At 48.4% G+C, this 23786-nt stretch overlaps 1 protein-coding gene across 2 annotated transcripts in view; it reads left to right on the top strand.

Moving 5' to 3' along the window:
* The first annotated feature begins 6150 nt into the window (after positions 1 to 6150).
* LOC123360004 (galactosylgalactosylxylosylprotein 3-beta-glucuronosyltransferase 1-like) overlaps positions 6151 to 23786 on the top strand; it is a 47914-nt gene continuing 30278 nt past the window's right edge. For both annotated transcript variants that reach the window (XM_045001181.1, XM_045001171.1), the window contains exon 1: positions 6151 to 6370. The gene's annotated coding sequence lies outside the window, so the exon portion shown is untranslated. The remainder of the gene's footprint in view (positions 6371 to 23786) is intronic.

Here is a 23786-nt window from a genome sequence, read left to right as displayed (position 1 = left end):
CCATGGGTCCAGATGATGAAGATGTCATCGATGTAGCGTAGGTAGAGAAGGGGCGTGAGTGGACGGGAGCTGAGGAAGCGTTGTTCCAGGTCGGCCATAAAAATATTGGCATATTGTGGGGCCATACGGGTGCCCATAGCGGTGCCACTGATCTGGAGATATATATTGTCAACAAATTTGAAATAGTTGTGTGTGAGGATAAAGCCACAGAGCTCAGCAACCAGGTGTGCTGTGGCATCATCAGGGATACTGTTCCTGACAGCTTGTATTCCATCAGTATGTGGGATGTTTGTGTAGAGAGCCTCTACATCCATGGTGGCCAGGATGGTGTTTTCTGGAAGGTCACCAATGCATTGTAGTTTCCTCAGGAAATCAGTGGTGTCACGGAGATAGCTGGGAGTGCTGGTAGCATAGGGTCTGAGTAGAGAGTCTACATATCCAGACAGTCCTTCAGTGAGAGTTCCAATGCCCGAGATGATGGGGCGTCCAGGATTTCCGGGTTTGTGGATCTTGGGTAGTAGATAGAATAACCCTGGTCGGGGCTCTAAGGGTATGTTGATTAGTTCTGGTGTTAGTGTAGGGAGTGTCCTGAGTAGATGGTGCAGTTTCTTAGTGTATTCCTCAGTGGGATCTGAGGGAAGTAGCCTGTAAAATTTAGTATTGGAGAGTTGTCTGGCGGCCTCCTTTTGGTAGTCAGACCTGTTCATGATGACAACAGCACCTCCTTTATTAGCCTCTTTGATTATAATGTCAGGATGGTTTCTGAGGCTGTGGATGGCATTGCGTTCTGCACGACTTAGGTTGTGAGGCAAGCGATGTTGTTTTTCCACAATTTCTGCCTGTGCACGTCGGCGGAAGCATTCAATGTATAGGTCCAGACTGTCGTTTCGACCCTCAGGAGGAGTCCATGTGGAGTTCTTCTTCTTGTGCTGTTGGTGGGAGGGTAACTGTGTATCCGTGCGCTGTTCAGTGTTGTCCTGAAAGAATTCTTTGAGTCGGAGACGGCGAAAGTAGGCTTCCAGATCACCGCAGAACTGTATCATATTGGTGGGGGAGGCAGGGCAGAAAGAGAGTCCCCGAGATAGGACTAACTTCTGAGTATTGACTCCACAGCCTCCTGCTCTAACCTCTAGACACACAGCTTAAATGTGTTTTGTGTGTGACAAAGGGATATTCAGGTCAGAGGTAAACAACATCCCTCATAAAAAGGGAGAGTTCAGAGCAGAAAACCCAGAGAAGTTTGGCTTCTGACCAGGGCCGGCTCCAGACCCCAGTAGTTAGGACACTAGCAGAAAATTTGGGAGACTTTGGTACAAGTCCCTTTTCTGCCACAGACTTCCTCTGTGATCTTGAGCAAATCACTTTAGTCTCTCAGTGCCTCCGTTCCCCATCTTTAAAATAGGGACAATAGCACCACCCTATCTCACAGGGTGTTGTGAAGATTCAGATACTAGGCTAATGGGGATCATTATAAGTACTTGAGATTGAGATTCCTTGTGCAGCTGCCTCTCTCCTGCTAATTAATTCCCAGAACACAGGGCTATTAGGGAACTGATTCAGAAAGATAAGCTTCTTCTGAGCCATCTGTTGGGGAAACATCTGGCCGTTTCCTGATACCCCCACATAGGGGAAGGCACACCTGGCTCTTCTGCCCAGCAACATCACTCCTGATGATTGTATCTAGACTTGTAGTTGAAGCATCCCCAGGTCTCAATAGCCCCTAGTCTGGGGAAAGGAACTTGTGAGGTTGGGGCTGGATTGATTAGACTTGAGCGCAGTTGGTTCAACTGGGCTGAGATTTATGAGCTAAGCTGAGAGGGGAGCAAGTGCAGAGAGGCCAGGGCACCTACAGATGCTCAGTGCATCTGGTGTGCACCACAGAAAGGCCTGCAGATTAATGAATAAGCACAGTGCCAAGCACCCTTTGGGTGTGTGCACTGAGCAAACGTCTGGCTGCACATACTGATCTGCCAGCTTTTAGTTCCCCTGCGTGTTCTAGTTCTGTAAATGTCATTTTGGTTGTAAAATTCCATTTGATGTCTTTCTATGAAGGTGCTTTCTGTAATCCGTGTTCCCAGAACTGCGGAGATTTGTAGGCTCCCGCAGGGAGCTAGAATAACTCATTGCCCTTCTATGGCACCTTCCAGCCAAGGATCTCAAAGCTGATCTGAGGGTGATCCTGCTGCTACTGAATTCAGGGCCACCTCAGCTCATTCAACTGTTCAGCCCTGGCTGAGGGTGAGTCAGCTGCTGCTTGCTCAGGCAGCTGCTGCACCACAGGTTGTGGTCACTGAGGATGCCGAGGCTGTGGAAATTTCTGCAAGAGGAACTCCCATCTTGCATCCTTCATCAGAGCCTCTGGGAGCATGTGGAGGATGCACTGTGCAGTCCCTGACCCTGTCCCACAGCAGCCTGTGAGGAGGAGAGAAGTTAGGGCTGAGTTGCTGCTGGACTGGATTGAGGTCCTATAGCTTTTACAGTGCATCTCTAACCCTGCTGCTACATGCAGGAAGGAACAAGCAGTTGTACACATACAAAATGGGAAATGACTGCCTAGGAAGGAGTACTGCAGAAAGGGATCTGGGGGTCATAGTGGATCACAAGCTAAATATGAGTCAACAGTGTAACAATGTTGGGAAAAAAGAGATCATTCTGGGATGTATTAGCAGGAGTGTTGTAATCAAGACACGAGAAGTAATTCTTCCGCTCTACTCCACGCTGATTAGGCCTCAACTGGAGTATTGTATCCAGTTCTGGGCACCACATTTCAGGAAAGATGTGGACAAATTGGAGAAAGTCCAGAGAAGAGCAACAAAAATGATTAAAGGTCTAGAAAACATGACCTATGAGGGAAGATCGAAAAACTTGGGTTTGTTTAGTCTGGAGAAGAGAAGACTGAGAGAGTACATGATAACTGTTTTCAAGTAGGAAGGAGTTTTCAAGGCAGAGGGAGAAAAATTGTTCTTCTTAACCTCTGAGTATAGGACAAGAACAATGGGCTTAAATTGCAGAAAGGAAGGTTTAGGTTGGACATTAGGAAAAACTTCCTGTCAGATGGTTAAGCACTGCAATAAATTGCCTAGGGAAGTTGTGGAATCTCCATCATTGGAGATTTTTAAGAGCAGGTTGGATAAACACTTGTCAGGGATGGTCTAGATCAGGGGTCGGCAACCGGTGGCTCGCGGCTCGCCAGGGTAAGCACCCTGGCGGGCCGGCCCGGTTTGTTTATCTGCCGCGTCGGCAAGTTCGGCCGATCGCGGCTCCCACTGGCCGCGGTTCGCGGTCCCAGGCCAATGCGGGAGGCAGGAAGCCGTGGCCAGAACATCCCTCGGCTCGCGCCGCTTCCTGCCTCCTGCATTGGCCTGGGACCGCAAACCGCGGCCAGTGGGAGCCGCGATCGGCCGAACTTGCCGACGCGGCAGATAAACAAACTGGGCCGGCCCGCCAGGGTGCTTACCCTGGAGAGCCGTGAGCCACCGGTTGCCGACCCCTGGTCTAGATAATACTTAGTCCTGCCATGAGTGCAGGGGACTGGACTAGATGACCTCTCAAAGTCCCTTCCAGTCCCATGATTCTATGCCTGCCCAGCCCAGACTGGAGCTTGAACAGCTGCTAAAGGAAGAGAACTAAGCCCTGGTCTAGTCTGCAAATTTATGTTTGTATAAGTACGTCCACACCCCAGAACAATGCTGTTATCCCGTCATAACTCCCGGTGTAGACAGCGCTACATTGATGGGAGGGCTTCTCCTGTCAACATAGGTATGGCCTTTCGGGGAGGTGGAGTACCTACTCCATGGGAGAAGCTCACCCATTGGCATAGGTAGTGTCTTCACTAAGCACTACAGCGGCACGGCGCTGTAAGTGTAGACAAGCCATAAGTCATTCTTCTACCACCTCCCTTGGGAGACTTGAAGCCCCACTTGACCCTTCTGCCCTGAAACAAACCAGCCAAGGGAGGCAGCCAGCCTGTGGAGAGGAGAGCCACCAATCACAAAAATAAAAGGAGACCCACCAATTCCTCCTTTGACCCACCACCCCTCCAATGAAAGGGATCTGTCTCCACCCACCCAACCCTGCTCCCAGCTAGAAGCCAGTGCTTGCCACCACTGCTACTGTTGCTAGTTCAGAGAGCCCTGAGGTGGAACCTCTCTGAGTCTCTGAGGAAGGGAAAGAGTTCTGGGTCTAACTAATCCTCTCAAGTCCCCTGAAAGGGCAGTATTTTCACACCCCACTATACAAGCCAGGAAATGGAGGCACAGAGAGTGCAAGGTCATGGAGTCTGAGTCCAGGAGTTTTGTGGCTCCCACACTTGCGCTCAGTTGGCTAGACTATGCTCAGTGCTGACAACTCTCACAATTCTATTGCATCTCTCATGATATTTGATGTTTTTCTTAAATCCCGCCACTGCTGCAATTCAGAGTCTGCATGGGAGTCTCAGCTTTCATTTTTTTAAAAGTAAGATTCTTGCCCTGGTTATTGCAGAGAAAATCTGGAATCCATGACCCAAGTGGAACCTAGAGGTTCGGAAAGCAAATGCAACCTACCCACGCCCACTGTTTGATAGGAACAGATGGCCCAGTGGCCCTAACCTAGAATTTGGGAGCCAGAGGTTCAGTTCCCTTCTCTACTGCAGACTTTTTGTGCAAGTCCCTTACTGTTCCCTGTCTGTAAAATGAGGGTAATAGCACTGCCCTACATCGCAGGACTGCTGTGAGCATAATAATATCTAGCTCTTATCAAGTGCTTTTTATCAGTTGATTTTAAAGCACTTTACAAAGGAGGTTGGAATTATTAGCCTCATTTTACAGATGGAGAAACTGAGGCACAGAGAGGGGATGTGACTTGCCCCAAGTCAGCCAACCCACATAAAGGCTGTGAGATGCTCAGATACTGTGGAAACAGGGCCACATAAGTAACATAGATAGAAATATATTATCTCATAATTTGGGGTGTGGGCACTCCTGATTTTTGAACAGGCAGGACTGGCAACTCTGCCTCTCCAATGACACATGTACCAACATAGGGGGCTTTGCAAGTGAAGTGGATAGAGGGTGATATACAGGAGAGTTACTCCTGCCCTTGGTGTGAGGAGCAGTATGAATGGAGGAGCAGATTTGGATGAGGTATAGTAAAAACTATTGCAGCTCTGGGTCCCAGAAACTGACACTTTGCTGTATCTATGGCTATGTCTACATTCCTTGTAAACCCGAATCTGTGGGACCTGGGCTTGCGGACTCGGTGTTTCCAAGCCTGCGTTTAAGCAGCCACATTGCATTGTAAACCTGGGCTTACAATTAGTGGACATGGGTCTCATAGCTGTGCTAATGTGTCCATACTGTGCTAGGCGGACCTTCTGACTCAGGTTTGTGGCTTGAGCCATGTCCACACTGCAAAATGGCAGGGCTTGGACCCAAGCCACAGTTGGATCTGACCCCCCACACTAGCAGGGTCTCTAGGACCCAAGCTCTGAGTGCTTACTCACCAGAACCAGACTGATTTGTGTGGGGAGGGTAGAGAGGATTGGGCTCACCCCTGAGTCAGAGGCCTGGCGTAGTGTGTGGTGTTGGCAGACCCCATGCAGCTCTGCACCCCGAGTAGGGGGGTACATATGGGACAGTGATCAGTGGAGTTACTCCCTTCCGTGGTGGAGGAGGGATGGGATTGGCTCGGCTGGGGGCTGGGGCGGCTGCTTCTGCCCAGGGATCCCGGCCTCGGGCTCAGCAGGGAGCCGGACACGCAGCTCGCTCCCAGCCGTGACCTGCGGCCGGAGCAGGCAGAGGGGAGCGCCCTGCCCCGGCCTGGCGAGGGAGGCAGCGGGGCAGCGGCAGCGTCCGCCAGCCCCGCTCCCGGCTCCCGCGCGGGGCGCCCCGCCTCACTCGCTGCGCAGGGGCGCGCGGCGGCTCCGCACTCCGGGGCAGGGGCGCGCGCCGCATTTCGCTCCGCTCCCCTCCGCGCCTCTCGCACCCCTTCCCCGCCTGCCCGCTTAAGGTGGCCCAGCGGGATGCACGTCGGTGCATCGCCACTCTGCAGACCGCCCTCCGGCAGGGTTGCCTTAAGGAGGCTCCTTCGCACAGCCACGAGCGGAGCTGCATTCCCGGCGCTGCCTATAAAAGGGCTCGATCCAGCCAGTGGGCGGCTGAGCAGGATCCACCCCGGAGCCGGGCGAGCCTCTGGCGAGCTCCTGCCCGTCAGGGCACCTGCTGGCGCGCTCCGGAGAGGGAGCTAGCGAGCCTGTAGCCGGGCCGGACCCATTTCCTCCCTGCGGTGGGAGCTGCTCGCGAACCACCCCGGCTGACACGTTCAGGTGCAGAACCGCTCTGGATTCCCAGCGAGCCTCATGGTGACCCCTCCAGCCAGCGCATCTCGCCAGGTAAGAGCGAGACCTCGGTTCCTTTCCTGCGCGAGGCTTGGGATGAGGGGGGTTAGGGGAGCAGAGATGACCTTGCCATCTCTGCGCTGCACAAGCACTTCTTTTAATAACATAATCTTTGGAGTAGAAGTGGGCCGACCCAGAACCCCGGCATCCCAAACTTTAGCGGTGCTCAGAATCCAAATCTGGGTCTGAATTTTGTGAGCAACCTCATCTTTGTAATGGGTCAAACTAAAACTGCAGATCAGAACATATGGGCTCTTCAAAATCCAGATTGGAATTTTCCAGTTTGGGGTTCATATCTTCCATCTATCTATAGCATCTAAGTAACTGAGATAGGATCTCAAATCATGTTACCAAAATTCACTAACTCACCTTTACAGTGGGGCTGTGAAGATATTATTCCTGTTTTACAGACAGGGAAACCAAGGTGAAATCACTTGCCCAATGATGCACAGTGAATTGTTGGCAGAGCTGGAGACAGGACCCAGGTGTCCTAGCTTCCAGTCTTCTGTTTAAACTGCTAGGCAACACTCTCTCTCCTGCTCAGTTTGAGAGAGGCTATAGCCCCCTGATGAAGATGTTCTGATGACACAGAGGGTATGTCTACACTGCAAAGAAAAATCTGCAATACTGAGTCTCAGACCCCAAGTCAATTGACTCACTGGGCTTGAGTTACGGGGCTAAAAAAATCAGTGTAGATATTTGGGCTCATACTGGAGCCTGGCCTCTGAGACCCTCCCTCTGGCCAGGTTTCAGTCTACACTATTGTTCTTACCCATGTCACCCAAGCCCCATGAGCCCAAATCAATTAACCTAGGGTCTGAGACTTGGTGCTGTGGGTCTTTTGCAGGGCCGCCCAGAGGATTCCGGGGGCCCTTCCGTTCCGGGACCCGCCGCCGAAGTGCCCGAAGACCCGCGGCAGGCCCCCCCCCCCCGCCGCCGAATTACCGCCGGAGCGGGACCCGCCGCCGAAGCGCAGCCCGGTCTTCGGCGGTAATTCGGCAGCGGGGGGGTCCCCGCCGCGGGTCTTCGGGGCACTTCGGCGGCGGGTCCCGGAATGGAAGGGCCCCCCCCGCCGCCGAATTACCGGCGAAGACCGAGTTGAACTTCGGCGGCGGGTCCCGCTCCGTCTTCGGCGGTAATTCGCCGGCGGGGGGGTCCTTCCGCTCCGGGGTGGAAGGACACCCCCCCTGCTGGTGAAGACTGGGAGCGAAGAAGCTCCTGCGCCCGGCCCGCAAGAGTTTTCCGGGCCCCCCGGAGCAAGTGAGGGACCCCGCTCCAGGGGCCCCGAAAAACTCTTGTGGGGGCCCCTGTGGGGCTCGGGGCCTGGGGCAAATTGCCCCTCTTGCCCCCCCCCTCTGGGCGGCCCTGGTCTTTTGTTGTTGTTTGTTTGGGGTGGGTGGGTGTTTGTTTGTTTGCAGTGTAGATATACCCAGAGAAACCCAAGACACCACAAATGCCTGATGTCAAATTCCTGTGTAGTGGGTCCAAATCCTTATTTGAACAAGCCATGAAGATACAGCGAGTGGGCCTTCAAGGTGGGAGGAAGGGGGTAGGGAGGTGTTAAGGGGAAGAAAAACATCTGGCCCTTTTCACCTCTGCTCTTAAATAGGTGTTTTCTCGCAAACTTGCTGGTTTCTTAGGAGAATTTTGTTGCGCTTGGCTCTCCCACCTAGCCTTGCCAATCACTCCATCTAAGCAGGAGCAGCGGGAGGTGGGAAAGCTATGTTAGCAGCAAAGGTATAAGAGTTGGGGGAGGGAAGCCCCAAGATGTTGCAAGTGTGGGAAGCTGCCGCTGTTTCCTGAGTAACTCCCTGGAAGGGGCTAGTCTCTGAGTGCAAGGGGAGGCAGGGGTAGATCCACTGAGCAGTGGGGTCAGCAGGGCAGAACCAAGCATGTATGCTGCCCAGCAGTAGTGACTGGGGATAAATATACAGCTGGTGGCAACATGCAACTTCTGCTGGCTCTTTCTGCCCTGTGGCAGGACAGTGGTAGGAAAGAGGCCTGTGTATGAGTGAAGGAGCACCGCTGCTTTCTGCTCTAGCCTGGTTCCACATCCACTTGGGTTCAAATCTTGTTTGGTTTTAATGTGCAGAACAGCTGTGGAGACCTCTGCCTCATTTCTGCTGGTCGCCAAGCAGCAGTCTGTCTGCGAGAGGCCCTAGGACAGGTGGGCATTACAAGTCAGAAGATGGGCGCATTGAGAGAGCGGCATGGCATTCCAGCAGAGGAGAGGCCATTGTCATTCAGGAGATAGGTGCACTGACAAGGGGTTGGGGAAGAGAGGCCTGCAGTCGTAGAGAAGATTACAAAGCAGGAGTGAGGCGTGCTGGCAGAGCTATCTGTGGAGTCCAGGAGTGGAAGAGCTGGGCTGGGGAAAACGGCTGCAGGGCAGGAGTGAGGGGCATTGGCAGGGCTGTGTGGGGAGCCCAGGACTGGAACAGCAGGTGGTGCTGCAGGTCAGGAGTGAGGGGCATTAGAAAAGCTGAACCTGTTTCTAGCCACATGCTGCATCTCTTTTCTACTCCAAGCCTAGTAGCGAGATACTGTATTAAGACAGCTTTTTGTTTTGTTATCTGTGAATTACAGGGAAGCAGTTGTTAATGTCACACATGTGACACACACAGGACTTAAGTGCCATTCACAGAGTAGCTGCTATACGTGCCCTGTGAGGGGTAAAGGCGCACAACCAGTCTCCTGGGAATAGCAGCAGCCACTTTCAATGCACTTAACTCTGCACTGAATAAAGGCTCCACAGAACAGTTAGTCTGCGTGGTGGGTATGTATAGCAGCAAGAGCACTCAATATTGTGGTGGGGTTTTTTTTTTTTCAGAAATCAATTGATATTGAATTAAAGCACAGTAGCTACATTCAAAATGGCAAAGGAGCCAAGTAATAATAACAATTACTAAATTATTTACACTCGTATATGAGGACTGTGGGCCCCAGAGCACTACACAAGCCACTTATGCAGAGCACCATTGCAAGGCTGACTGCTGTCCTTCACTCCAGAGGTGGCTGTATTTCAACACACTGCATGGCAATGGGGCAGGAGGTAAAGAATCTGGGCCAGGGACACTGGGGCAAATGCCTACTCTTATGAAAAGGGACAGGGGATTTTTAAGGTGCAAATAGTACACATGGACCTTTTGGTTTTTAAGGTATTTGAAAGATCCAGTGAGGTGTGTGGGACTCAAGAAGTAGTATTGCTCCCTAAAAGACCTAGAGAGAAACACACCTCCACTGTACATGGCTCTGGGGCCCTTACATTCCATCCTGTTTCCGGACTCAGGGTTATTTAGCAGCAATTGCCCTGTAGGGTCGGGGGAGTTTTAAGGACTGTGTCGAAGTAGATAGCAAATGATTAAAATGGTATTTGTTTTAATATTTAACAAAATCTATCTATCTTTAGTATTTAACAAAATCTATCTACTCTGCACACACATTAAAACTTCTTGCTGCTGGCCCCTGTTGCACTCATACCTGGGGCGATTTTGAAAGGACACTCCCTTCTAGGGTGGCCAGACAGCAAGTCTGAAAAATCGGGACAGGGGGTGGAGGGTAATAGGAGTCTATACAAGGAAAAGACTCCAAATTCGGGACAGGCCCTATAAAATCGGGACATCTGGTCACTCTACTCCCTTCATTTCAACAACATGTCAGCACGGGCCAGGAATTCCCAGCATCAAAGGCATACCCAGTATGTTGCCTCTTGGGGTACGTCCACACCACAGTCGGAGGTGTGATTATAGCTGGGGTAGGCACATCTGTGCTAGCTTCAATCTAGCAAGCACACTGCAAATAACAGTGAAGATGCAGCAGCAAAGGCCCTGGGGCAGGCTGGCAACACAAGCTATGTACCCAGGGTTCCAGGTGGCTCGTATAACCCATGCGACGCTTGCGCTGCTGCATCCCTCTTCATTGCTATTTGTTTTAGCTGTTACCTAGATTAAAGCTAGGGTGGCTATGCCTGTTTGCACCCGATTGCAGTGTAGATGTATCCGTGGTGGGAGTGAAATGTGGCTTAATCCCAGGAGCGCTCCCTGCAAGGCTTCCATTCCCTGCTTACCACAGCACCCCCAGGCTCCTACATCCAGCAGCATCCCCGGCCTCTTCTGTATTCATGAGCACTTGGCGTACCCCCTACTTCATATTTCATATCAGCTACTGCAGGCTGATTCCACCATCCGCTTCAACCCTGCTTCCAGCAGCACCCAAAACACTCTTACCAGGACCGAGTCTGAACCTGCTTTGAGGCCCCCTTGCATGCCTATAGCCGGCACTCAGAGCTACTTCTAATCCTGCTATGCCTCCTGGTGCAAGTGTCCAGAGCACCCCTGCTTCTAACTTCCCTACAACCCATAGCCAGTGTCCACAGGGCCACTGCTTCCAGCCCCACTTCATCCCTATCATCAGCACCTGCAGCATGGCTACTTCCAGACCATCTGGCTCATGACGCTACCTCTCCACAGCAGGTTCTCTTTTGTTTCCCAGCTCAGGCTTTCTTCCCCAAGGGCCTGTGTCTATGGAGAGGTAGGAGAAATCCTTACCTGCATCATGAAAGCCACTAATGCTGGTGAGAAACCTTCTACGCTCTCACCTTCCCTTACATGGAGCATCCAGAATTGGGCAGAGAAAGCTCTGGAGTCAGTCTTGCAAGTGTGCCCAGGGAAAATCACACATGTCCCTGTGATCATTGGTCATGTTATGATGTTAGGGGAATCCCAATGTATGTCAAGACAGACCTGACCCAATCTCAGGCTCCTGACACACATACACACCCCTCCACTGAACCATGAGAGTATTAAAACCCAAGTTTGCCCTTTGGGACTGGCATCTAGGTCTAATGATAATAATCCTTTGCCTGTCTCTATTGCCTCCCATCAGGATCAGAGTGCTTTACACACATTACAGAGTTAACCCTTGCAACCTCTTGCCCCTCATGAAGTTCTGCAGGTCAGTATGACTATCCCCGCTTTATGCATGGAGACACTGCAGTGCAGATTTGTCCCAAGTCCTACTGTGGCAGAGCTGGGAATACAACCCAGATCTTCAGACTCCCAGCCCCAGTGCAAGGCTGGAAAGTAGCAAAAGGCCACTGAGCTCATCATGACTTTAACAAAATGATCAGTCTAAAAATTTCTGGGAGCATCTGATTCAATGGAAGAATACTCAATACAAGGCACAGGTGAGCCCCAGAACTCCTGGTCTGTGACTAGGGTCTCTAATCACTACGGTACTACAAATACAGTACTACAAATATTAACCCTGCTCTCAGCCATAGGTGTGTGACTGTGTAACGCTCATTCTTGTCTGGGAGGTAAGCTGGGCAGACCCCACTATCGCCCATGTAGGGGATTCAGTCCACCTCTGATAAATACCTCTAATTGTGGCTGAATTGCTTTTAATGAACTCAGTCTTTTATCTTTCTAAGGCGTGGTCTACACTACAAACTTATATTGGCATAACTGTCTCTCAGGGGCACGGAAAATGCACACCCCTGTGCAGTGTAGTTATACTGACCTAACCGCAGGCGTAGACAGCACTCTGTCCACTGGAGAGTTTCTCCCGTCGACATAGCTACCGCCTCTTAGGGAGGTGGAGTACTTACACCCATGGGAGAAGCTCTCCTGTCAGCATAAGTGTCGTCTTCGCCAGGGCCTCTCAAACTGGGGGTCATGACCCCTCGGGGATGCGAGGTTATTACCTGGAGGTCACAAGCTGTCAGCCTCCACCCCCAAATTCCGCTTCACATCCAGCATTTATAATAGTGTTAAATATAAAAAAGTGTTTTTAATTTATACCGGGGGGTTGCACTCAGAGGCTTGCTGTGTGAAAGGGGTCACCAATGCAAAAGTTTGAGAACCACTGGTTTTCTCTAAGCGCTAGAATGGCGCAGCTGTACTGATGCAGCTGCCGTGCTGTAATTGTAAACAAGCTCTACGTTAAATCAAATGAGATCCATGCAATTTAATGTATGTGAGTCTTTTAGACCAAAATCCCATCTTCTCTGCAGGAACATTAAGGCTCCCTCGTCCTTTTCTTAAGAGCTGGAATTTGTCCCACTCTTCTTGGCAAAGATTTCCTGCCCCACTGTTACTGAACATGCTGTACCGTGTAGTTGCCTTCCTCCCCACCACCACACCCTGAGCAACTGCATCTTAATGGTGCTGTCTGTGTCTAGTTTGTGAAGTGCTTGGGGAGCCTTCGGGAGGAAATAAAAATAGCATGATATAAACTTCTTGAGTGTGCAAGTTAGTGTTAAAAATGTCTTGAGTAGAGATACAGAGTTTGGATTCAGATCCTTGATTTTTTATTTTTATTTTTTTAAATTATTGAGGTCCAGTTCTTATGAGAACAGGCTGGCTTGCAAGATTGGGACATTGCCTCGTACATTTGGGGAGATTGAAAAGATTGGGGGTATTTAGTTCAGAGAGAAGAATGTAAGAGAGGACACGATAATATATGGAAATCAATGGCACAGAGTAGGTAGACTAGCACTTCGAGTCACCCTTCCTCATAGTAAAAGAGCAAGGGGAAATTTGATTAAATTGAAAGGCAGCGACTGTAGTGTTAAGAGGAACTACTCGTACACAATTGAACCAGTAGAACTCACTGCCATGAGATACCAGTGAATATGTCTTTGCAGCAACTAGACACCTGCAGCTGGCCTGTGCCAGCCAACTCAGGCTCACGGGGCTCGGGCTGCTTCACTGCTGTGTAGACTTCCAGGCTCAGGCTGGAGCTGGGGTTCTAGGACTCAGCAAGGTGGGAGGGTCCCAGAGCTCAGTCCTGCCCAAGCCTGGAAACCCACATAGCAGCGAAGCAGCCCAAGTCCCGTGGCACGAGCCAGCCGCAGGTTTTCTTTACTGTGCTGCAGGGATACCCGTGAAGCTAAGAGCTTGGCAGGATTCTGAAAAGCATGAGCCATTTAGAGGCCTAATGAAACATCCACTGTTATGTTAAATAGATTCCCAAATGTAGAATGGCTGTAAATCATAGAATCATAGAATCATAGAATTCAAGATCAGAAGGGACCATTATGATCATCTAGTCTGACCTCCTGCAAGATGCAGGCCACATTAGCTGATCTACCCACTCTTTTAGCAAGCGACCCCTGCCCCATGCTTCGGAGGAAGGCGAAAAACCTCCAGGGACACTGCCAATCTGCCCTGGAGGAAAATTCCTTCCCGACCCCAAATATGGCGGTCAGCTGAACCCCGAGCATGCGGGCAAGACTCTCCAGCCATACCCTCTGAAAGAGGTTAAGAATATCATATCATTGACCCAATTTGACCCAATTAAGTACCAGTTTGGCACTTAATTGACCTATTGACTAAGCCCGTTATCCTATTATACCATCTCCTCCATAAACTTATCTAGCTTGATCTTAAAGTCATGGAGGTCCTTCGCCCCTACTGTTTCCCTCGGTAGGCTGTTCCAGTATTGCACTCCCCTGATGGTTAGAAACCTTCGTCTAATTTCAAGCCTAAATTTCCTGACTGACAATTTATATCCGTTTGTCCTCGTGTCTACATTAGCACTGAGCTGAAATAATTCCTCTCCTTCCCTGGTATTTATCCCTCTGATATATTTAAAGAGTGCAATCATATCTCCCTTATCCTTCTTTTGGTTAAGGAAAACAAACCGAGCTCCTCAAGTCTCCTGTCATACGACAGGCCTTCCATTCCTCGGATCATTCTAGTGGCCCTTCTTTGTACCCGTTCCAGTTTTAACTCATCCTTCTTAAACATGGGAGACCAAAACTGCACACAATACTCCAAATGAGGTCTCACCAACGCCTTATATAACGGGACTAGCACTTCCTTATCCCTACTAGAAATACCCCGCCTAATGCAACCCAAGACCGCATTAGCTTTTTTAACGGCCACATCACATTGCCTACTCATAGTCATCCTACGATCAACCAGGACTCCCAGGTCCTTCTCCTCCTCCGTTACTTCCAACTGGTGCGTCCCTAGCTTATAACTAAAATTCTTGTTAGTCATCCCTAAATGCATAACCTTACACTTCTCACTATTGAATTTCATCCTGTTACTAATACTCCAGTTTACAAGGTCATCCAAATCTCCCTGGAGGATATCCCGATCCTTCTCCGAATTGGCAATACCTCCCAACTTGGTGTCGTCCGCAAACTTTATCAGCCCACTCCTACTCTTGGTTCCCAGGTCAGCAATAAATAGATTGAATAAAATGGGACCCAAAACCGAACCTTGAGGAACTCCACTGGTAACCCCCCTCCAACCCGACAGTTCCCCTTTCAGTACTACCCTCTGCAGTCTCCCCTTTAACCAACTCCTTATCCACCTCTGGATCTTCATTTCGATCCCCATCTTTTCCAATTTAACCAATAATTCCTCATGTGGTACCGTATCAAACGCCTTGCTGAAATCCAGATATATTAGATCCACCGCATTTCCCTTGTCTAAAAAATCTGTTACTTTCTCAAAGAAGGAGATCAGATTGGTTTGGCACGATCTACCTTTCGTAAATCCATGCTGTAATCTATCCCAGTTGTCATCGGCCTCCTGCTCCTTAACCACTCTCTCTTTCAAAATTTTTTCCATTACTTTGCATACTACAGATGTTAAACTAACAGGCCTGTAGTTACCCGGGTCACTTTTTTTCCCCTTCTTGAATATAGGAACTACATTAGCTAATCTCCAGTCCAACGGTACAATCCCCGAATTTAGAGATTTATTAAAAATCATCGCTAACAGGCTAGCAATATCACTCGCCAATTCCCTTAATATTCTAGGATGAAGATTATCCGGGCCCCCCGATTTACTTCCGTTAAGCTGTTCAAGTTTGGCCTCCACCTCAGATACCGTAATGTCTACCCCCATATCTTCATTCCCATCGGTCCCTCTATCACTATTCCTTAGCCCTTCATTAGCCTCATTAAAGACCGTGGCAAAATATTCATTCAGATATTGTGCCATTCCAAGATTATCCCTAATCTCCACTCCGTTTAAAGTTTTAAGCGGTCCCACTTCTTCCTTTTTGGTTTTCTTCCTATTTATATGGCTAAAAAACCTTTTGCTATTGGTTTTAATCCCCTTCGCTAGGTCCATCTCCACCCGTCGCTTTGCCTTTCTCACTGCATCCCTACACCCTCTGACCTCAATAAGGTAGGTTTCTTTGCTGATCCCTCCCATTTTCCACTCCCGGTACGCTTTCTGTTTTTTCTTAATGACCCCTCTAAGACGCTTGGTCATCCAGCTCGGTCTAAAACTGCTACCTACGAGCCGTTTTCCCTTTCTCGGGATACATGCCTCTGACAACTCCTGCAATTTCATCCTGAAGTAACCCCAGGCGTCATCTACCTTTAGATTCCTAAATATGTTGGTCCAGTCCTCTTCCCTAACTAGTCGTCTTAATTTAGTAAAGTTAGCCCTTTTGAAATCGTAAATCCTCATGCTTCACTACCTGCCTAAGGTTAAGAAGAAGCTTCCATAATTGTCCCTTGTAGGACTGCTTGCTCCTTCCTTGGAGCATCTGATCAGAAGGAAGGATACTGGCCTAGATGGACCTCAAAAGGACTGATCCAGTCTGGCAATTCCTGGGTTCACTTGAATGTGGAAAATAATTCAGTTCAACCTCATTCTCAAATCTCAGAACAGGTTCACTTTGGCTTCAGTTCATGCTTTTGGAGAAGGATCAAGCTGGTTCTGATTTGATCTGAACTGCTTCAGTGCGGCAACCGCCGTTGCTTGTGTTTACTCGAAACAGCTATCATCTGCCTTGAAGCATTTTGTGGTGCTGGTTTATGAATGATACAAAGCCAAACTGTATTGTCTTGGTATTTTTCTGGTACCTCCCGGCACTGAGGTCATGGCAGCTATTTCAGCTACTCCCTGCTCCTGTAACTAAGCCAAGTAATGAGATGGGGGGGCGGGGAGTTAACATTCAAACAATTTAAACTCTTGTTAAAATATAATTAAAAAAATAATGTCTGTCTGAAAGCTTATGTTGGGTATGGAGAACAATTGGTTGTGGGGGTACTTGTGTATGAGTTTAGCATGTCAGGCAGTGCTGTGTGTGTCCCTTTTGCAAGCTAAGTAGGGTTGATCCTGGCCAATATGTATATGTATAGGAGACTGCCAAAGAAAACCCAAGTGCCAGTGGTTTTGCAGGCTCACTTTCTTCTGCATCGATGCAGAACCCACCCTTGGTTTGGCATTAGGGGGCAGTGCACTGCTGCAGGTGCCATCTTTCAGAGCGCTGTACAGTTGGTGTCCTCTTAACCCCTCATGTTTATTAGAAATCCCATGACGCCTCCTTGTTGGGGCCATGCTGGGTTCTATGCCAGCACCTGCCTATGGGGTAGCTTTGGACAAGTCACTTCATTGATCCTCAATGTCCCCATCTGTAAAATAAACATGGATAATACTAACCTACCTCTGGGGCTTTGGAAGATGTAATTGCTATTCACAAAGTGCTCTAAGATCCTCAAGTGGAAGGGGCTATAGATTAGTAACCAGCCAAAGCTTAAGATGATGATTCCTTTATTGGCCCATAGATTTAGTGAATTATCTGACTTTCAACAGTGGGCTGTATGGGATAGGTGCTTCAGGGCTACCAGAATGCAACCATGGTTGCAAAGAGTGCTGTGCATGGGTGTGGCAGAGCAGTTCCAGCCAAAATATTGTGCTCTGGGGGCCAAGCTGAGCCATCACAAGGAGAAGCAAGGGAACCAGCCATCTCATGCAACCAACCTCACTGAGATGGCTCCCTCACCGGTGCAGCCAGGCCCAAGGTGGCTGCTCTCTCATTGAGAAGCCCATACTGACTGACCCTGCTGGTGATCTTGTTTTTTCTCTCCCTCCTGATAACATCACGGTTTGTTGCCTTTCATCTCAGTGGAGTTTTTTTCCAGTCCACACAAAGGTGAAAAGGAGTGAGGCACCGATGACTTTCCTGTATCTGCTGGCTTCTCTCTCCAGCTCCGACATGAATAAGGCCCTTCATGCGCTCCTCTTGAGCAAACACAGATGCTTTTGTTCTGTGGGCTGGTGGGATGGGATGGAATTAATAAATCAGAGAGCTGATGTTGTGCTGCCACATTCCTGCAATTTTAAGGCAAGATCAGGAAAGAAAGAGGGCAAGTTAACTCCTCTCTTCTTTAGAGAGAGCTCAGATGCCAACTCCTGTGTCTTCCTCTCTCTCTCTCACTCCTCTGCTTTCCTTCCCATTTAATCTCTTGCTCTTTCTCCCTTCATTTATTCCTCCTCATTTTTTCCCCACTTGTTCACCCCCATTCACTTCAATGCATCCCCCTCACTCAGACTCCTCTCTGTTATATTCTCCTCTCTCTCCCATCCATCCATATTTCTGTCCTTTCCCCCATCTCATCCCTGTGCATAAAAGGAGCACACAAACCCCAGGGAGAGGTGTTGTACAGTGGTCTGAATATAGGGCCAGAAGCGAGGAATTCCTAGGGGCTATTCTTGATTCTGTCAGTGACTCCCTCTATAACTTTAGGCAAATCAGTCCCCTTCTCTGTGCCTCAGTTTCCCCTTCCCTAAAATGGGGGTAATGATGCTCCCATCCCAGATGGGGCAGAGAGCACCTCAAGGGGGTAGGGGGTGTTAATGAATGCCTTTTGAAGATGAAAAGCACTGAGCAGTGTTGTTCTCATGCCACAGATATGACATTTATCTGTGCCTGTGAGCGGAATAAGATCCTGCCGCCCACAGCTCCAGAACTGGCAAGGCCTTCTCTTCCTTGAAGTCTGACCAAAAAACCTTGTCAGGCTGTGCTTAAAATTAAGTGAATGATTCTGATTAAACTGAAGAGTCCTTAACATCTCCGCATCCCTGCTGTTTGGAGGTAAGGGGCTATTACAAGAGCCTATTATTCCCCAATCTGACGGCACATTGATCTTCATGGATGAAACCTGTACCCTTCACATAGCTTAAGGTTATTGTCAAGGTCTGAAGATGATGCTCTTTGCTCCTTGTGTATTTTTTAGTAATAACACTAGTGTTTTACAGCATTAGTTCTTAAAAATCATTTCACAAAGGTGCATAAGCACTATTGTTTTCATTGTAGAGCTGGGGAAACTGAGGCACAGAGGGACGAGAAGTGATTTGCCCAAAGTTGCAGAAGAAATCGCAGCTGAAAAGAGAATCCAGGAATCCTGACGCCCAGTGGTGCCCTCCCTAGTGGCCCCAAAGAGGAAGGAATAAACAATTATTACCTCTTTGGTTTTTAGATTAGTGGATATACTCAGGCCTGACCTACACTTAAAAAGTTAGGTCAACTCAGCTACATTGCTATGAGGTGTGAAAAATCCTCACCCCTGAGAGACGGCATTAAGTTGACCTAACCCTAGGTGTAGACAGCGCTAGGTCGACAGAAGAATTCTTCCATTGACCTAGTTACGGCCTCTCAAGGAGGTTGATTACCTATGCGAATGGGAGGTAGGGTCTACACTGAAGCATTACAGCAGCGTATCTGTTGACAAGCCCTCCCCAGTGGGGGACTTTGGGACAAGGGTTTCTTTCTGCACCCCTTTGATACATGTCCTAGCAGTTTCTTATTTCTGGGCTTCTTCTCCTGATCAGTTATTGATTGTACATCATCTCTCTGCTAAATCTTTAAGTGGGTTTTTTGTTGTTTTTTAAATCAACCTATTGTACCACTGGCTTTCCCCTGAGATCTCTTCTACTCGGTTTTTCAAGAACTCAGTTTGACTCTAGTTCTGTCACTCAGGTTCCTTTATTTGGCATACAGGAGGCTACGCTGAGTTGATCAGACTTAAGCATTGGGAGCAGGTATAGGGTGTACCACACACCCAAAGTTACATAGAAAATCTCTTCCTTGATGTACATTTATACACTGCATCACATGCTTTGGGATTAGCTTGGTCACTTTGTAGGAATGAATCCCTGTACAGCATGCGCTTACTCTTTACTTCATCTTACATTTCTGGCTTCTCTTGTCCATTGTCAGTGGTTCCCTGGGTGTTCCCCATAATCTTAGCTAACACAGACATTCTTTTTCCAGACTCCTCATCCATTGACCTCCCTAATCCTGTCTCCCAAGAAATGAGACCTCACCTATGTCCACTTACTCATGTCAAGACAGGTCTACATATAAAATCCTCATACACCAGATCTCCCAGCTCGGGCTCAAGTGACCAATACCAGAGCCTCAAGCAAATAGAAACGAAATCCTGATTATCCCTGAGCATCTTCTATGCAGCCCACAGGGAGCAGCTGCCACAGTAAAGCATGAGCCCATTCTGAGCTATGACTGACAATTTCTAAAGGTACAGTTGAGTCAGCCAGGAGTTCCCCTCCTTTGTTAGCTGTGGCCTACAACTCCCTGTCACCCTAGGTCATCAGGAAGAGAGGGTCACAACTGACCCACTGCAGCTAGTAAAAACATCCTCCGGTGGAGTATGGGACAGGGGGAAGTGTTTGTGGCACAGCTGGTGCTACCTAATGCCAGATGGACCTCAACAAGGTCAGAGTTCACTCCCCTTTCTCCTGTCACTCCACTTCCAACAAGCCCTCACTGCCTCCATCTGGTAAGCAGGTGAGTGCTTACCCTCCCCACTTGCCATTAACAGCATGATGGCCCATCCCATAACACCTCTGGACGGCCTATCTCCTCTGCACCAGTGGAGAGCCTGCCCCTCTTCTGTTGCAGCAGCTAGGAGCCTACCAGACTCTCAGTTCCTCTGATAGTCCCCACTGTGTTACCAGCTCTAGTGATATTTGGTGTTTTTCCTGAAGGCTCCAGTTCTGGAGTCCTGTTATTACATGAGAATCACTTTCTGGTTTGTTTTTTTTGTTTTTTTTTTTTTTAAATAAAAAAAAATTCTAGCCCTCATGATTGTGGAGAAAAACTTGAAAACATGAAGTGAGAGCACCCTCAAGGCAAATACAAAGAACCCAAAACGTATTATTTTAAAACAGGCTCCTGATTTTCAAACCAATTTTGTGATTTTTGGGAGGAGGGAGGGACCTGACTCATAGTTTTTGAATGCTTGGGGTCACCAACACTTATTGCTTTTGAAGGTTTAGTGGCACACTGGGGCCTCTGAGTAATTAGGCACATGAGAGCCTTCTCTTTCAACTCATGAAACCCATTAGCTAAGCAGGTGCAGTAGGAGAGAGGCCTCTTTCTCATGCTGTGCAATTGTGCAATCCCGTGGTGCACCTGGGACATAAATTACAACAATATTGCCAACCCCAAGTATTAAAAATCATGCAATTGGCTTCAAATCATGAGAGTTTGTAAACTAATCTGTTCTAGTTCTTTTTATTTGTCTGCTGATTTTTTTTGTTGTTGAGCCTTTAGGTTTCACATTTCCAGGCCTTGCTCTGCAACCATGAGAGCTTAAATTTTACTTTATTTTTTTTTAATTAAAATTGGGATTCTCATGTAATGACATGACTCCAGGAGCTGAAACATTAGTGGTCTTCCAGTCTCTTGTAACTACCCTAATGTTGTGTCAATATTTAAAAAGGGTAAATGGGCTGACCCGGGTAATTACAGGACTAGTCAGTCTGACATCGATCCCAGGCAAGATAATGGAGCAGCTGATACTGGACTCAATTAATAAAGAATTAAAGAAGGGTAATATAATTAATGCCAATCAACATGGGTTTCTGGAAAATAGATCCTGTCAAACTAACAGGATTAATTCAAACTAACTAATTCTTTTTGGATTACAGGTTTAGTTGATAAAGGTAATAGTGTTGATATATACTTAGACTACTGAAAAGCATGTACCACATGACATTTTGATTTAAAAAAAAAAAAAACCTAGAAAGATCAAATTAACATGGTAGGTCTCAAACTGTAGTTGTAAACAGGGAATCCTCATCCACTCTTTCTAGTGTGGTCCTGCATAGATCAGTTCTTGGCCCTGTGCTATTTAACATTTTTATCAGTGACCTGGAAGAAAACATGAAATCATCACTGATAAAGTTTGCAGATGACCCAAACTAGGGGAGTGGTAAATAATAAAGAGGACATGTCACTGATTCAGAGCGGTCTGGATTGCTTGGTAAGCTGGGTGCAACCAAAATGCATTTTAATATGGCTAAATATCAATGTATCCTTCTAGGAACAAAGAATGTAGCCATGCTTACAGGATGGGGGCCTGTATCCTGGGAAGCAGGGACTCTGAAAAAGATTCGGGGATAGTGATGGCTAATCAGCTGAACATGAGCTCCCTTTATGATACTGAGGCCAAAAGAGCTAATGCTATCTATCCTTGGATGCATAAACAGAGACATCCAGAGTTAGAGTAAAGAGGTTATTTTACCTCTGTATTTGGCACTTGTACAACCACTGCAGGAATACTGTGTCCAGTTCTGGTGTCAACACTTCAAGAAGGATGTTAATAAAATTGGAGAGGGCTCAGAGAAGAGACACGAGAAAGATTAAAGGCTTAGAAAACCTGCCTCAGGGCTGGCTCCAGGCACCAGCACAGCAAGCAGGTGCCTGGGGCGGCCAATGAAGAGGGGCAGTACGTTCGGCTCTTCGGCAGCAAGTCCCTCTCGGAGGGAAGAACCTGCCACCGAATTGCCACCGAAGAATGAAGCGGCGTGGTGGAGCTGCCGCCGATTGTGATCGTGGCTCCCCCCCACACACACCGGCGGCAAAAACCCTGGAGCCGGCCCTCACCTCCCTTATAGTGATTGAGCTCCTTGAATCTATCTATTTAGTTTAACAAAGAGTAGGTTACAGGGTGACTTGATTACACTCTATAAATACTTACCTGGGAACAAATATTTAATAATGGGCTCTTCAATCTAGCAGAGAAAGGTATAACATGATCCAATAGCTGGAAGCTGAAGCTAGATGAATTCAGACTGGAAATAAGGCATACTTTTTTTTCAACAATGAGGGTAATTAACCATTGGAATAATTTACTGAGGGTCATGGTGGATTCTCCATCACTGACAATTTTTAATTCAAGATTGGATGTTTTTCTAAAAGATCTGCTCTGAGAACAATTTTGGGGAAGTTTTATGGCCCATGTTATACAGGAGATCAGACTACATGATCGTAATGGTCCCTTCTGGCCATGGATTCTGAGTCTATGATAAACACTAAATACTGCTTTCCCCCCTTCGACTTCCCCCACAGCCCAAGACCCGTCACTGGAGATGACTGATGGATCTTGGTGTGAGCATCCAGTCCCTCTCATACCCTCATTCTGCTAAACACAAATCCTATGCATCAGAACCACACTACAGAGAGGTGCCCTTCCCTCTGATATCCAGAGTCCCTGCAACAAGGCTTGTGATGTCACTGCTCCCTTTCAGCATCACCATGCTAGCAGTACTCCATGCCTGGCACACATTTCCTACACATACATGCAACACCCTAATGCGCGCGCGCGCACACACACACACGCACAACAGGACCATGTTCACCACTGGCATAAGTCAACACAACTCAGTTGAATTTGGTGCATAGATTTTTCTCCGTGATTCTAATGGGCCAGATTCATCTCAGACCTCCATAGAGTCAAACACAGATTACATGCCAGAATGTGGGGAATGTTGCACAGTCCATTTTGGCCAATTTCACACTCGTAGGGTTTTAAAAATCTTAAATTTCATGGTGGTGTGATGGGGTGGGGGGACCTGACCCAAAAAGGGGTCTGGGGGGAGTCACAGTATTGCCACCCTTACTTCTGCGCTGCTGCTGGCAGTGGCGCTGCCTTCAGTTCTAGGTGGCCAGAGAGCAGCAGCTGCTGGCCAGGCACCCAGCTCTGAAGGCAGCGCTGCCGCCAGCAGTGCAGAAGTAAAGGTGGCAATATTGTGACCCCTACTACAATAGCCAGCTCTCGTGGGGGAGACCAGATCTCATCATCTGTGACGTGTTTTTCATGGCTGTGAGTTTGGTAGGCCCCTAGTTATAGCCAAGACTCTGACAGAGGTAGGGGCTAGAGGGTGTCTGTAAGGCACAGCCCTGTTGTAGTTGGGTGCAGAGGTGCAGTAGTCCCTCCTGGCCCTGAATGGGAGTCAGATGAGCACCAGGATCCCGAGGCCAGATTTCCCCCCAAGAGCTGTGCAATCCACTTCCTCCTGGCATTCAGAGGTATTTCTGGGGAGATTGCACAGAAGGAGGTCTCATTTGACTTACTGACTCGTACATTTCCACATGAGCAGCTGCTTCTGCCCTAGTCCTGCCTTTGCTTGGCGATAGGGAGACATCTGTCACACATAGTGAAGCGCAGCATGCGAAGCACCACAGTCACAGCTGCAGAGTGAGAGTGTGTGTGTGTAAGTGGAAAACAACCTCTAAGTCATTCTGATGTTGCACATTAGATCACCAACTGTCCCACTGCAGGGAGAGACATAATAAGATGAAGAGTACCCAGGAGGGATGCTTTACTGCAGACAAAACCGTTCACCAG

Source organism: Mauremys mutica, chromosome 1 (genome assembly GCF_020497125.1).
Source record: "Mauremys mutica isolate MM-2020 ecotype Southern chromosome 1, ASM2049712v1, whole genome shotgun sequence".
NCBI classification, from domain to species: Eukaryota; Metazoa; Chordata; order Testudines; family Geoemydidae; genus Mauremys; species Mauremys mutica.
The sequence above is the reverse complement of the archived record's forward strand: the minus strand, read 5'-3'. Positions and strand labels throughout refer to the sequence as shown.